The following is a 14,706-nucleotide window of genomic DNA, read 5'->3' on the forward strand; positions in this document are numbered from 1 at the left end:
AAGTAGGCTTATAAACAAACTGAACAAACACGAACATGGCATGTTTGGGTTCTTTCGTTTTAACTTTAATCGAATAAATGTTCTAACAAGAACAAAATGAACCGGGTTTTCTTGTTCATGTTCGTTCATGAAGCAAATGAATGTGTTCGTGTTTATGTTTGTTTGTTAACAATAAACGAACAATTCACAAACGTAAACGGACAAACTTGATTGAACATAGATGAACGAACAAAACTGAGTTAATACTAAGTAGATGTGAAAAATACATCGGGCCAAAGAGTTATTAAAGCTAGACTGAATTGTAATGTTCTTAAAAATTTAAATGATTATATTAATGACCTCAAACAAACGTAACTAAATGAACAAACGTAAACAAACATTTACGAGCATAAACAGACAAATAGACGTGTTCATTTTCGTTCATTTAATTAAACAAAAAAAAAACTTTGTTCACGTTCGTTTATTTGTTAAATAAACGACCATGAACGTACTTGTCATCAAACGGTTCATTGAACGCATGGTTCGTTTACAGACAACCTAAACAAGCATACATCCAGCCCAAGCTTTAGATATAAACGACCAAAAGTCGAGCTCGCATCAATTACGCATTTCCGTCCATGACAAAAATAGCAAACGTATAGAATCTTCACTCGGATTAAATTCTAAACATGATCCAAAAACTGGTGAAAACATGTAAATTTTTACAGTAAAAAGCAAACCAACATAAAAATATCAGACCACTCTAAACAAAACAAAGCAGCAGGGTTCATACCAATTAAAATCACTCCTTCATATCTTCAACACCATCATCATCATCAACAACAACTTCATCACTTATTTTAAGATCATCAAACAGTTCCCATAATGGCACAGAAGGCACGTCTTCGTCTTCACCATCACTCACAGAAGCCATTTCTGATGACTGATATTCTTCGTTCCGATATAAAGAAATATTAAACCTCAAATCCGGGTTCTCCTCAATATCCCTCAAAAACTTTTCATATTCATCAATCTCCTTTTCTTCATCTACTCGACTCCGTATTTCACTTGCATCAACCTCTATATTAAATTTTTTCATCTTCCAAGAACGAGGCTTTCCACGCTTCTTTAACCTCTTTTCTTCATAACTTTTCTTAACTAAAATAACTTCCGGGATCACAAGACCTTTATACTTATCAACTTCAATATCATTATTATTAGCAGCATTCAAATCATAACCAAGAGCATAATCACCAGAACTCAAAACATGACCTAAATGAGTCTTTACATAGAACATAGTATCATTCTTACCAAAATCAGATACACGCACCACCTGTGCATCCGCCTTCACATACTTTACCCCACCAATGTTGACTTCAGAAATTGGGTCAACATCCAAAACCACATATTCAACAAGCTGTTTAGACGAAAGAAATGAAGTAAATGGTGCCCTAAAGTAATGCTCAGCATCCAGAAAACAATGCCTGAGAGTTAACGGATCGACTAAAGCAATATTATTGCTGATTTTGATGCAAACGACAAACGGGCCCAGGTGTCCCAAACTCGCAGATAGTTTTGGTGGCAGACAAACGAGATCCTCACGACAAATCGGGCAAATTTCAACAGAAAACGTGTACTTGTAATTGTAATTATTGCTTTTAGCATCATGTGACATAAGTTGCTTATCGTGTCGGCTCTTAATCGGGACAACTTTCTGAATAAACTCAACAAACTTAACTGCGTGAATACGGTTAGCAAAAAAGAAATCAAGCCCGTGACGCGTTTGTTTGATTCTGATAGCTCTGGTAGCTGCATTATGTTTAAGAATAACCTGTTCTAGATACAAGAAAGTTATTCGGTGAGAAACATTCTGCTTGAGCTGGACCACAGCAACCCACTGATCCGTGTTGACCAGAACCCGAGAGCATGACTCACACATCTGATCTTGAACCGCATACTCGACCACAAACGCTTGTTGAAGAACCGCACCGTTGAGGACCTCTTTTTGGACGGTGAGTTTGACTTTAAGTCTGTTGGAGAGAGGTTCGGTCCAGATGAATTCTGCATTTATTAATCTTACTTTGTTTAAATTTTTTACTCTTTTGGCACAGAAGGCTAAGAGTGGTTTGGACTCTAACTGAGCTTTAATCCAAGTTCTTGGTGGCTGCAAGTAGCGATGGCATTCAGGGCACTGATAGATGATAACTTGCTTTTGTAGTCCTTCTGTTATGTCGACTTCAGAACGAAGACAATCGACACACATGTTGGCTGCATTTGGGGCGATTGAGACGCCGCATTTGCAGCATAAAACAGTGCCTGTTGTATGTTGTAAATTAAACATTCCCGAGTCTTCAGACATTGCTGCCAACAGAAGTAAACAGAACAAACATCACTTTATTATACCCCTCATCTCTATTTGATTTCCCGTAATCATTAAAAAGCTCGAAACGAGCTGAGTCGAGTCGAACGCAAGCCTGAAATAAATCTCATTTAGTTATCAAGCCCACGCTCGAGCCTCGTATGGGAAGATCGTTTTGACTCGTCAAGCCTAGTGTAATTTTTAGTTTTATTTCTTTGGGACTCCTATGTATTAATTTCACCCTGCACCACGCGACAGCCGAGCTTCGGCTCACTTAAGCTCGTTTAAGGTTTTTCTCAAAATAATAAAAAATGTATATGAAATGATTAATAAATAGTAAACGAAGCCTAGAGCTCAAAACCCATTGTAGCGTATAGAAGATCAAATTCAAATGACAGTTTATTAATAGCAATTCAAATCATTAGAAGACGAATAAAGTAATATGATTACATAGAGTAAACGAGGAAAGATACGTACCAACGCAATTTGGATTGCGTCTTCAGAATAAAAAAAAGTTGTATTGTATGTCGGATGGCTCAACCGACAAGGGCTAATGGAGGTTAGGGGTTTTAGGGTTTTATTTCAGGAAATCAAATCACATATTATACAGGAATATCTGGTATAAATGTTACATTTTCATTTTCATATTAATTATTTAATTATCAAATACAAAACAATTACTCATTAATTTGATAATAGTTTATATCGGCTATACGACAACACTTTTTAACTTTTAATTTTGATGTTAGAAATTTTTTTTTTACTCTAACAGCATTCTCAACCGGTTCTCCATCCATATCTCTATAATTACACTAAAAACACTACATTTCTCTTTCATGTTTAATTAAATAATATTTTTTATATCTTTGTCATTACAGTTTTCTCTCTCCTCTACTCACAACCAATCCAACAAATATTAAAAAATTAAATAGGGGAAACAATGTTTCCCCAAATTTATAAAAAATCACTACATTTCTCTCTACACCCTATAATTTACACTCACAACCCCACCCAATAATTTACAAATTTTCCTCACATAATTATAGAGAATGGGATGAGAAGCTCTAAGGTTACATGTTGTTGGAGATAAGGGTGAGTAATAACCGAATTGTTAACCGAAAACTGATGAAACCAAAACGAATTAACCAAAAATCTAATTAACCGAATTGCACTGAACTCTTCATTTTTCATATTTTTAAGCATTTTTTTCCTCTATTTCTCTAGTGGGACCTCTCAGGCCAAGTGCTTTTCCAAGCCAAGCATAATTCTTGTTAGAAAGGACAGACAAAGCCCAAACAAAGGCTGCTGTCTCAATAGGCAAACGATGGAGGGGTGCTAAGTGGAGGAAATGCGATGATGTTGCAGAGTTGCAGGCATAGGGGGTGACTATGTGTGTCTTTTTGTTTTCTTAATAATTAGTTAATATACAAACCAAACATTGCATTACTAAAACAAATCTTGGTGAAACCATCCCCGCACGTGTGACGCCTAAGCGACGTCACTTATTATCTTTTTTTCTTTCACATTTCACTCAATAAAAGAACTTTGGAACTGACAGAATCAACGTGTATGAACATCCACGATGATATCTACCCTACAATATTATCTGCGAAAACCATAATAAGATGAAAAACACAATATATCTCTTTAATCTCCTTTTTATTACTTGATAGAAGTGAAATTCAAGATATGACAATATAAGAATAGGTACAATATGGACCAAAGTCGCTGAATGTATAAGCTCGAACCCTATATATAGACTTAACATACCTACTTATACGTCGTATAAGTTATACGACACATAAGTTATGCGTCGTATAAATCCTTATACGTTCCTAAACATTAAAACACATTCCAAACACTGTTAGACATTTCATGCACTAATAATCTCCCCCTTGTTATTGTTTGGTCGTGGTGTCTAAGCAATAGATATTCATGCTCTAACAAATTCCCCATTGGATATTTGCTTAGACTAGGTTTTTCAATACTTCAATCATTAAGGTAACATACCCATATACGTTATGCCTTCTTAACATCCCTTTAAAAGATTTGGCACTTTAGACTTCTCATTCGGCTTATGATAAGATCTTCCACCCTTCATGAATCCATTTCCACAATTCTTATTCACTGCTAAACTCATTCCATTCTCACACACTTCTTCCAAAACGGATCGCATAGCACTCCTGAAGTAGACATTAATGTTTGTTGTGCTTGATTCATACTCTTCCTTCTCACTAGCCAACCACAGTAGATCCACCAGATCAATCTGATCCAATGTATTATCTCCAAAAATCACATTTGATTCATCAGCGTATAAGTAATTACAACGTATAAGTAACATTGACGAGTATGTTCAATCTACAACGTGTAAGTTTGTATACGGCGTGTAAGTTATACGCCCGTATAAGTATGTATGAACCAACGAACATATACGGCGTGTAACTACTTATCCGTAGATGATATACGTTGAAAAACTTATGCAAAGAGGATTCCCGACGTATAAGTACTTATACGTTGGAGCTATGCGCCGGATTAATCAAAAACAGGATGTTATACGACGGATATGACTTATGCGCTCCAAACTTATGCGCCGCATAAACATGTACATTTTTGACAATTTTTGAGAAGAAAGAGATGTCACAGCCCCCGACCCCTATATCCCGGGAGGGAAGCCGTGAACATTGATTGGTGGTATCGGTGTTTATCAAATTATTTTGCAGCGGAAAATTTCATCAGAACCGTAGTTAGGAAAAATGATCCGAGTAATAAAAACACCATGATTATAATTATGATGAACCGGGAATTTAATCCCTTTTGATACAAACATAAGTTTTATAGGGTTAAACCCTAATTTACAAAACACGTTTCTTTATTCTGGTGACAAGCCACTTATTTAAGCTGGAAGCCCGCATGCATCATTCCTTTGTCTCTAACAAGTCACCTGAAACATGTTTAAAATATTTGATCAGCAAGAAATACTGGTGAGCACATTCATTTGTAAATGACACATTTTACAATTACAGCATTAAGATGTTTTTACATCTGCCTGCTTATAAACTACCGAAAGGTACTTGTCACTCGACCGTATCTATGACTGTGGTCATATTACTTATTGGCTAACACTTGTCCAATAAGTAACGTGTAATAGCCCAGTAGGCAAGCCTTGTATACAAAACCCCACAATACCAGTAGTAACAATCTCGTAAGTCTACAAAGACTTAATCACTGTAATGTATTTTAAATACTTTATAAATACATTTGAAAATATTAGACAATCTATCATGGGTTTTATAGGTTTTGAAATCACCATGACAGTGTCGGAAAAATAGTTGTATCACACAAATGTGAGTGGTACAAAAACTCGAATGTCTCACCTTGCAAGTTTACAATTAAAGAACTCCTCTTGGTATTAAGCACCTAGGATAAACACAATGTAGTATACCTATATTAGTATAAAACCAATAATCATAACGATAATCACGAGAGTAGAAACTTTACACGATGGCACAATGTCTCACCTTAATAGGCAGAGATTTTGGATTCGTGTATATTTCTTTCGATCGGATAGGATATCGTTACGACACTCGGGTATTATACTTAATATATATATATATATATCTATGTATATGTGTGAGAGAATTCAGAGAGAATGAAAATTTTGAGCAAGAATGAATGTCCCGTTCACAACCTATTTATAGCTGATTTTGGTCTCCGTCGCGGTACGCCACAGCCATGGGCAAAGGGCGTCGCACATCGCGAAGAATCTTATAGCTTCGCCGCCATCAAAGTGTCACATTGCGCCCATCGCACTTCGCCCGAGCCCGTGCCCGTGCGCTTGCGTGCTCCGCTAGGACCACTGGGTGTGACATGTCTTATTAACATAGAAATTTTTATTTCTTATAAAGAGCTCACTAGTTTTATAATCTAGCGACGTGGGACAAGATACTTACACTCCTATTTATACTATGGTAGCACCTTCTCCATTTCTTTCCTCCACCAATGTGGGATGGAATTTCTTTCACTTATCTCTTTATTCTATTTTTGTGGTTTGTTATAGTCTCACCTCCTTATTTTGAATCTCGTCCTCGAGATTTGGTTGGAATAAGTGTGGGTACTTCTGTTTCATTTCGGATTCCATTTCCCAATTATATTCTGGTCCACGTTTTGAATCCCACTTCACTTTGACCAGAACTATTCTTTTATGTTTGAGATTCTTGATCTTTCTATCTTCAATTTGCAAAGGTTTCTCAACGAATTTCAACTTTTCATTTACCTTTATATCTTGAAGGGGTACTTCTAGTGTTTTATCAGCTAAACATTTTCTTAAGTTACTTACATGAAATACATCATGTATACCTGACATTTCCTCTGGTAATTCTAGCTGATAGGCTACTGGTCCAATTCGTTTGATAATTTGAAATGGTCCAACAAATCTTGAACTTAACTTTCCTCTCTTGCCGAATCGGATTACACCTTTCCATGGAGATACTTTTAGTAGCACTTTGTCTCAAACTTGAAATTCCAATGGTTTGCGTCGATGATCCGCATAACTTTTCTGACGATCTCGTGCGATCTTTAATCTTTCCTTAACTTGATTATTTTATCAGTGCTCTCTTGTATAATTTCAGGACCAGATAATTGTTTTCCTCATATTTCTGCCCAACATACTGGTGTTCTACACCTTTGTCCATAAAGGGCTTCAAATGGGGCAGCGTTAATGCTTATATGATAACTGTTATTATAGGAGAATTCTATTAGTGGTAAATGGTCATCCCAATTTCCACCAAAATCTATTACACATGCTCTTCGCATGTCTTCCAATGTTTGTATGGTCCTTTCACTTTGACCATCAGTTTGTGGATGGTATGTTGTGCTCAAGTTTAATTTTGTTCCCATAGCTATTTTGAAACTTTTCCAAAAATGAGAAGTTAAACGGTTATCCCGATCCGATACGATGGATAATGGAACTCCGTGTAATGAGACAACTTTGTCCACATACAACTTATCTAATTGTTCCATTCTGAAAGTTTCCTTCATTGGTATGAAATGAGCTGATTTTGTTAATCTATCCACAATCACCCAGATTGTTTCATTACCTCTTCTTGTGGTAGGTAATTTGGTAACAAAATTCATTTTTATTAATTCCCATTTCCATTCTGCCATTTCTAATTGTTGAAGTAATCCTGATGGCTTTTGATGTTCTGCTTTAACTTGTGAACAAGTTAAGCATTTTGAAACATAACTAGTTATGTCCTTTTTCATTCCTATCCACCAATAGATTTTCTTCAAATCTTGATACATTTTATCTCTTCCTGGATGTGTATTTGGAGTTATGGGATTCTTCGAGAATCTTTTCTCGTAATCCTCCTATGATTGGTATCCAGATCCTATTCCCCATTCGGAGAATTTCATCATTTCCTTTGACAAGTAGATCAATGGTACCATTTCTTTTCTCATCAGCAATATCATTTTCTTCTATTGCTTGTTTCTGAGCATTCTTTACTTCATCAATCAAATTGATTTGAAGTTCTAACCTTAGAGCTCGCACTCTTTTAGGTTTCTCATGCTATTTTATGCTTAATGCATCGGCTACTATAGGATTTCACAATCATAATTTGCTAAGAATTTTCATCCAGCGTCTTTGCCTCATGTTAAGCTTCTTTTGCCCAAAGATATATTTTAAACTTTTATGATCTGTGAATATAATAAACTTACTACCATATAGATAGTGTCTCCAGATCTTTAGGGCAAAAATTATTGCTCCCAATTCTAAGTCATGTGTTGTATAATTCTCTTGATGTTTCTTTAAATGTCTAGATGCGTAAGCAATTACTTTTTCACGTTGCATTAATACACATCCCAATCCTGATTTAGAAGCATCACAACAAACTGTGAAATCTTCAGTTCCCTCTGGTAGCGCAAGTATTGGGGCATTTGTTAACTTTTGCTTCAAAGTTATAAAAGCTTCTTCTTGTTTAGGTCCCCATTCAAACTTGACATTCTTATACGCTAACTTAGTTAACGGAACTGCAATTCAGGAAAAATTTTGAATGAAGCGTCTATAATATCCTGCTAATCCCAAGAAACTTCGAATTTCTGTAGGAGTTTTAGGAATCTCCCAATTAGTAATAGCTTTTATTTTGGAAGGGTCCACGTGAATACCTTCATGGTTAATCAAGTGTCCTAGAAACTGTACTTCTTGTAACCAAAATTCACATTTTGAAAATTTAGCATAAAGCTTCTCTTTTCTCAATAGTGTCAAAAGTGTATGAAGATGTTTCACATGATCTTCACTGGTTTTGGAATAAATAAGTATATCGTCTATAAAAACGATTACAAATTTATCCAAATATGGTTTACATATTCGGTTCATCATATCCATAAATTCAGCTGGTGCATTGGTTAAACCAAATGGCATGACTGTAAACTCATAATGACCATATCTTGTCCTAAAAGCTGTTTTAGGAACATCTTCTTCTTGCACTTTTAATTGATGGTATCCTGAGCGTAGATCGATTTTAGAAAAATATCGAGCTCCTTGGAGTTGATCAAATAAATCATCAATTCTCGGTAAGGGGTACCGATCTTAATCGTGACTTTATTTAATTCTCTGTAATCGATACACATACGTATCGACCCATCTTTCTTTTTGACAAACAATACTGGTGCTCCCCAGGGTGATGAGCTAGGTCGTATAAAACCTTTTTCTAGCAATTCATCTAATTGCTTCTTTAATTCTAACATCTCTGTTGGCGCTAATCGGTATGGTGCTTTAGCAACTGGTGCTATTCCTGGTATTATATGGATTCTAAATTCAAATTCACGATCAGGCGGTTGCCCAGGGTAAATCTTCTGGAAAGACATCAGGATATTCCGATACTACCGGAATTTCTTTTAACTCTTTTCCTTTGGTGCTAATGATTATAGAAATTATATATACTACGCCTTGTTTCCTTAGATAGCTTGCCGCTTTCATTACTGATATAAACTTTCTAGGCTTGAGCATCTTATCTCCTTGAATTGTAATAATTTCTCCTGTTGGCGAGCGATGTTCAACAGAATTTGTGTTACAGAGGATTCGAGCATGATTGGCTGCTAACCAGTCCATTCCTAATATAACATCGAATCCAGCCAGACTCATTGGGAGTAAATTTGCTTTAAACTGGTGGCCTAGTAAGTTTATGTTTTCTTTTTGGAGTACTTCATGAATATGAATGGAATTTCCATCTTCCGTCTCTACCATGCAGACTTGATGGAGTTTGGTTAATGGTTGATTTAAGGCTTGACAAAACTTCGTGTTTATAAAACTTTGGTTTGCTCCGGAATCAAGCAATACTTTAGCGTAAACGTTATTAACAAGGAACGTACCCGCAATGACGTCCGGAATCATTGCTGCTTCTTGTGTAGTAAGCTGAAAAGCTCGTGCATTCTTCTTAGGTCCATCTATGTTCTTTGCTTTGTTGTTAGACACTTTTATTAGCTTTGGACATTCTGGACGGATGTGGCCAGATTCTCCGCAGTTGTAGCAAACACGACTTTCCTTTCTTCTAAATTCTTCATCCGTATGTACAACCATTTTTCAATAATTGCAATACTTAGTTTTCTTAAAAGTGCATCTCCCTGAATGCCTTTTTCTACAAGTTCTACATAAAGGATGAGCATAAGATAGCCCTGTTCCTTTCTTCTGAAACTGCTGGGTAATCTTCTGGGCTAGATCTTTCTTTTTGTTTTCTTCCTGAGTTCGGACTAATCCGTCTGTCAGGGTATTTTCTAGCTCAACTGTTTTCTCAATAGTCTGAGGTTTAGCTGACTTTACCAGATTGCAGATTTCACTTACTAATCCCCAAATATAACGACAAATTAGTACTGACTCTGGCAAAGCCAAAGCCGGTACCATTCTTGCATATTCGAAGAATTTTGTCGTATACTCACGACACTTCATACCTTCCATCTTGTGGTTTAAGAACATAGTAGCAATCTTTTCTCTTTCATGAGGAGGACAAAATTTCATTTCTACTATTTCTTTAAACTCTTCCCAGATCATAGTATAAACTATGTGACTTCCTTTTGACTGGAGGACCGTGTTCCACCATTCCATTGCTTCATTAATGAAGAGGTTAGAAGCATATAATATTTTATCTTCTTTAGCACATTTACTAATTCTTATAATAGCTTCTGTCTTTTCTAACCAACGTAGTGCTGAAATAGGTCATTCTTTTCCAGAGAATTCGGTTGGTTTACAGGCCAAGAAATCATTGTAAGTAAAACCATGAACTTTTGACTTTTTGGGTAATGGTTTGCTATTTCCTCCATTCACACTATTACTAGCTTCAGTGTTAGACTTTCGTTTATTACTTTCTGTATTATGCCTAATTATAGACACTGGTTGGTTAATGGCATCAGCAATTAAAGGAATTGCTTCAGTAATTTTCTGATCTATCATATTTTCAATGGCATTCATATTCAGATGAGTTTCTTGATTATGAATTTCATGATTATGCTTGTATTCACGATTGTGCTCATTTTCGCGATTGTGCTCATTTTCGTGATTGTGCTCATTTTCGTGATTACGCTCACTTTCATGATTGTGCTCATTCGACATCTGAATTACATATAAGAAAAGAATTATTAATATCGTTATCAAATAATAAGGTAAACAAGATATTAATAACACATAAACACATAGGCACAGAATATGTGAAAATCGTCGATCTTTGTGACATTTACTCTTTATATATATATATATATATATATATATATATATATATATTATGCGTCACTACACACCTTTCTTACATACATACACTCTTTTTTTATCAAAGAAATTACGATAATGAACATATAAATATTATATATATATATATATATCACTTTATATATAAGGCTCTCGGTCATAGTACTTCCATAGTAGGGTTTCCCCAACATCCCTCAGTCTATTGGCGGTATCCACCAATTCTTCCCCATAGTGACGGAGCTCTATCGTCATCTCCGGTGTCATGGTGGGGTAGTTTGCGGTTTCAGCCTGGAATGGGGCATAAGGATTTGACATCATTGTTTGATATTGCCAATCATTCATCCACCATTCTTCCATTTGAGCTTGGCTGATAATATCATCAGGGAGCAGTGTATTATTTGGGTCCTGGGATGGCATATTAGGGGTTAGTGGAACTTGCTGCACCCATATCGTTGAATATTGGTTGAAAAATTTCACATTCATCTAGGCATCTGCCTAGTGGCTCCTCCATTGGTATTGTTGACATGGGTGGTGGTAAATTTGGTGGTGATTCAATTGGTTGTGGTTGTTGTTGAGTTGGTTGTGGTTGAGTTAGTTGTTGTTGAGTTGATTGTTCAGGTTGTGGGGGTGGTTGTGTGGTTCTTCCTTTCTTATTTCTTCTCAACCCCCGTTTCCAGTCTTTGAGCCTTCTTCTTCTTTTCGGCTTTGGTTTTTCTACCGGTTGTGCTTGAAAGACCATGGGTTCAGGGTATTGTTGACTAGATTCACCTTCTTCCATACCCGCGGTATTAACAGATATATTTTCGAAAGCTTCAACTAGCTCACTCATGCTGTTAATCAAAAACAGATTCTCCTTCTTCCATACCCGCGGTATTAACGGATATATTTTCGAAAGCTTCAACTAGCTCACTCATGTTGTTAATCAAAAACAATAAAACAACGAACTCCAAACGAAAATAGTACTTATTTTCACGTGTGTTTAAAATCTTTATACGTATGGTTAACATATAGGTTAATGCATGTATTTCCTAACTTTTAATTTTAAGATTAGGTATTATTAAAATACCCATATTGCTTAAACCAGTGGCTCTGATACCACTTCAGTTGTCACAGCCCCCGACCCCTATATCCCGGGAGGGAAGCCGTGAACATTGATTGGTGGTATCGGTGTTTATTAAATTATTTTGCAGCGGAAAATTTCATCAGAACTGTAGTTAGGAAAAATGATCAGAGTTATAAAAACACCATGATTATTATTATGATAAATTGGGAATTTAATCCCTTTTGATACAAACATAAGTTTTATAGGGTTAAACCCTAATTTACAAAACACGTTTCTTTATTCTGGCGACAAGCCACTTATTTAAGCTGGAAGCCCGCATGCATCATTCCTTTGTCTCTAACAAGTCACCTGAAACATGTTTAAAATATTTGATCAGCAAGAAATACTGGTGAGCACATTCATTTGTAAATGACACATTTTACAGTTACAGCATTAAGATGTTTTTACATCTACTTGCTTATAAACTACCGAAAGGTACTTGTCACTCGATCGTATCTATGATTGTGGTCATATTACTTATTGGCTAACACTTGTCCAATAAGTAACGTGTAATAGCCCAGTAGGCAAGCCTTGTATACAAAACCCCACAATACCAGTAGTAACAATCTCGTAAGTCTACAGAGACTTAATCACTGTAATGTATTTTAAATACTTTATAAATACATTTGAAAATATTTAGACAATCTATCATGGGTTTTATAGGTTTTGAAATCACCATGACAGTGTCGGAAAAATAGTTGTCTCACACAAATGTGAGTGGTACAAAAACTCGAATGTCTCACCTTGCAAGTTTACAATTAAAGAACGCCTCTTGGTATTAAGCACCTAGGATAAACACAATGTAGTATACCTAGATTAGTATAAAACCAATAATCATAACGATAATCACGAGAGTAGAAACTTTACACGATGGCACAATGTCTCACCTTAATAGGCAGAGATTTTGGATTCGTGTATATTTCTTTCGATCGGATAGGATATCGTTACGACACTCGGGTATTATACTTAATATATATATATATATATATATATGTATATGTGTGAGAGAACTCAAAGAGAATGAAAATTTTGAGCAAGAATGAATGTCCCGTTCACAACCTATTTATAGCTGATTTTGGTCCCCGTCGCAGTACGCGACAGTCATAGGAAAAGGGCGTCGCGTATCGCGAAGAATTTTATAGCTTCGCTGAGTCAGCCCTAGGCATGTTACGTGGCACGCCACGTGGCATGCAACGTGTCATCTGCGTAACTTACACGTCGCCATACATGATGGGTAGTCTAAACCCGTCGCGTATCGCGATGGAAGGATTTTTTTTTTAAATCTCCAACAAAAATACGCTACATTGCGCCCGTGCATGTTCACCCTCCGCTAGGACCACTGGGTGTGATATGTCTTATAAGAACATTAACATAGAAATTTTCTTTCTTATAAAGAGCTCACTAGTTTTATAATCTAGCGATGTGGGACAAGATACTTACACTCCTATTTATACTATGGTGGTACCTTCTCCATTTCTTTCCTCCACCAATGTGGGATGAAATTTCTTTCACCTATCTCTTTATTCTATTTTTGTGGTTTGTTATAAATGAATATGTAATGAACTGAATTTTAAGGATACTATTCAAAACCAAGAATATGACAGTTTGTCAAAGTTTGGTAAGGTTTGAGTGGCTAAATCTTCCAGAATGATAGAATTACAATAGAAAAGAGATGAAATTGAGCTTTTCAAAATAGATACGGAACCTATGGCTCTGATAGCAATTAAAAGAAATCGTGTGTAACATCCCCAAATTTAATGGCTATATTTTATAACATAAAATGGATTTAAGAAATATCATAATAAGAACTATTAAGTTCTTCAAATAAATTTAACGTAATAAATTTTTTATATTGATAAAGTTTATGGCTTAAAAATACAACTATGGTGTGTTAAGTGTAAGTAACTAAATCATAATTTGATAGTTGATTGTAACTAATGAAAGTACAAGGGCTAGATTGTCATTTATTGAAAGATCTGACTATATGGTCAAAATAGGGGATTTCTAGTAAAAAATAAAAATGTGATAGTGTGGGTGTGAGAGTGGTGACGGTGGAAACGAGAGGGGAATGAGGTGACCCCAAGTTGAAGCCCTAGAACTCAATCAACCAAGAGATTGAAGGCTACATGTTCATCTAGTGGTTATTTGGACATGTGGTATGTAAATTCCAACTAACACCCAATTTTATTGTGTTCTTGAGTTGGAGAAATATCAAAGGTTTGATGGAGAATTTAAGCTTGTTGTTCATATTAGATGGATTAGATCATGTGTTTATTGTTATTGCATGCGTTAAACTCTTTGATTAGTAACTAAATTGTTGCATGATTAGAAACTAGTAGTTACTAAATAGGTTTTGATGATAGTTGAAATTAAGGAGGAACTCAAAGTGTTAGTGAGTTAATTTCACTTCCATTAATATGGTTACGCATTTGGGGGGTGTTTGGAAACCATGAATGAGTCGAATTAGGATTTGGATGATGTAAATGATGAACTAGGTGTCTTATGCTTGTTATGCTCACCAAGTGTTTGATA

General features: G+C 35.8%; 1 pseudogene; it reads right to left on the reverse strand.

The window, feature by feature from the left end:
- Positions 1-655: 655 nt before the first annotated feature.
- Positions 656-2,362, reverse strand: LOC143624089 (uncharacterized; annotated as a pseudogene).
- Positions 2,363-14,706: the final 12,344 nt, after the last annotated feature.

Source organism: Bidens hawaiensis, unplaced genomic scaffold, assembly GCF_021521415.1.
Source record: "Bidens hawaiensis isolate Kalapana, Puna unplaced genomic scaffold, B.hawaiensis_p1.1 tig00003653_1, whole genome shotgun sequence".
Taxonomy (NCBI): domain Eukaryota; kingdom Viridiplantae; phylum Streptophyta; class Magnoliopsida; order Asterales; family Asteraceae; genus Bidens; species Bidens hawaiensis.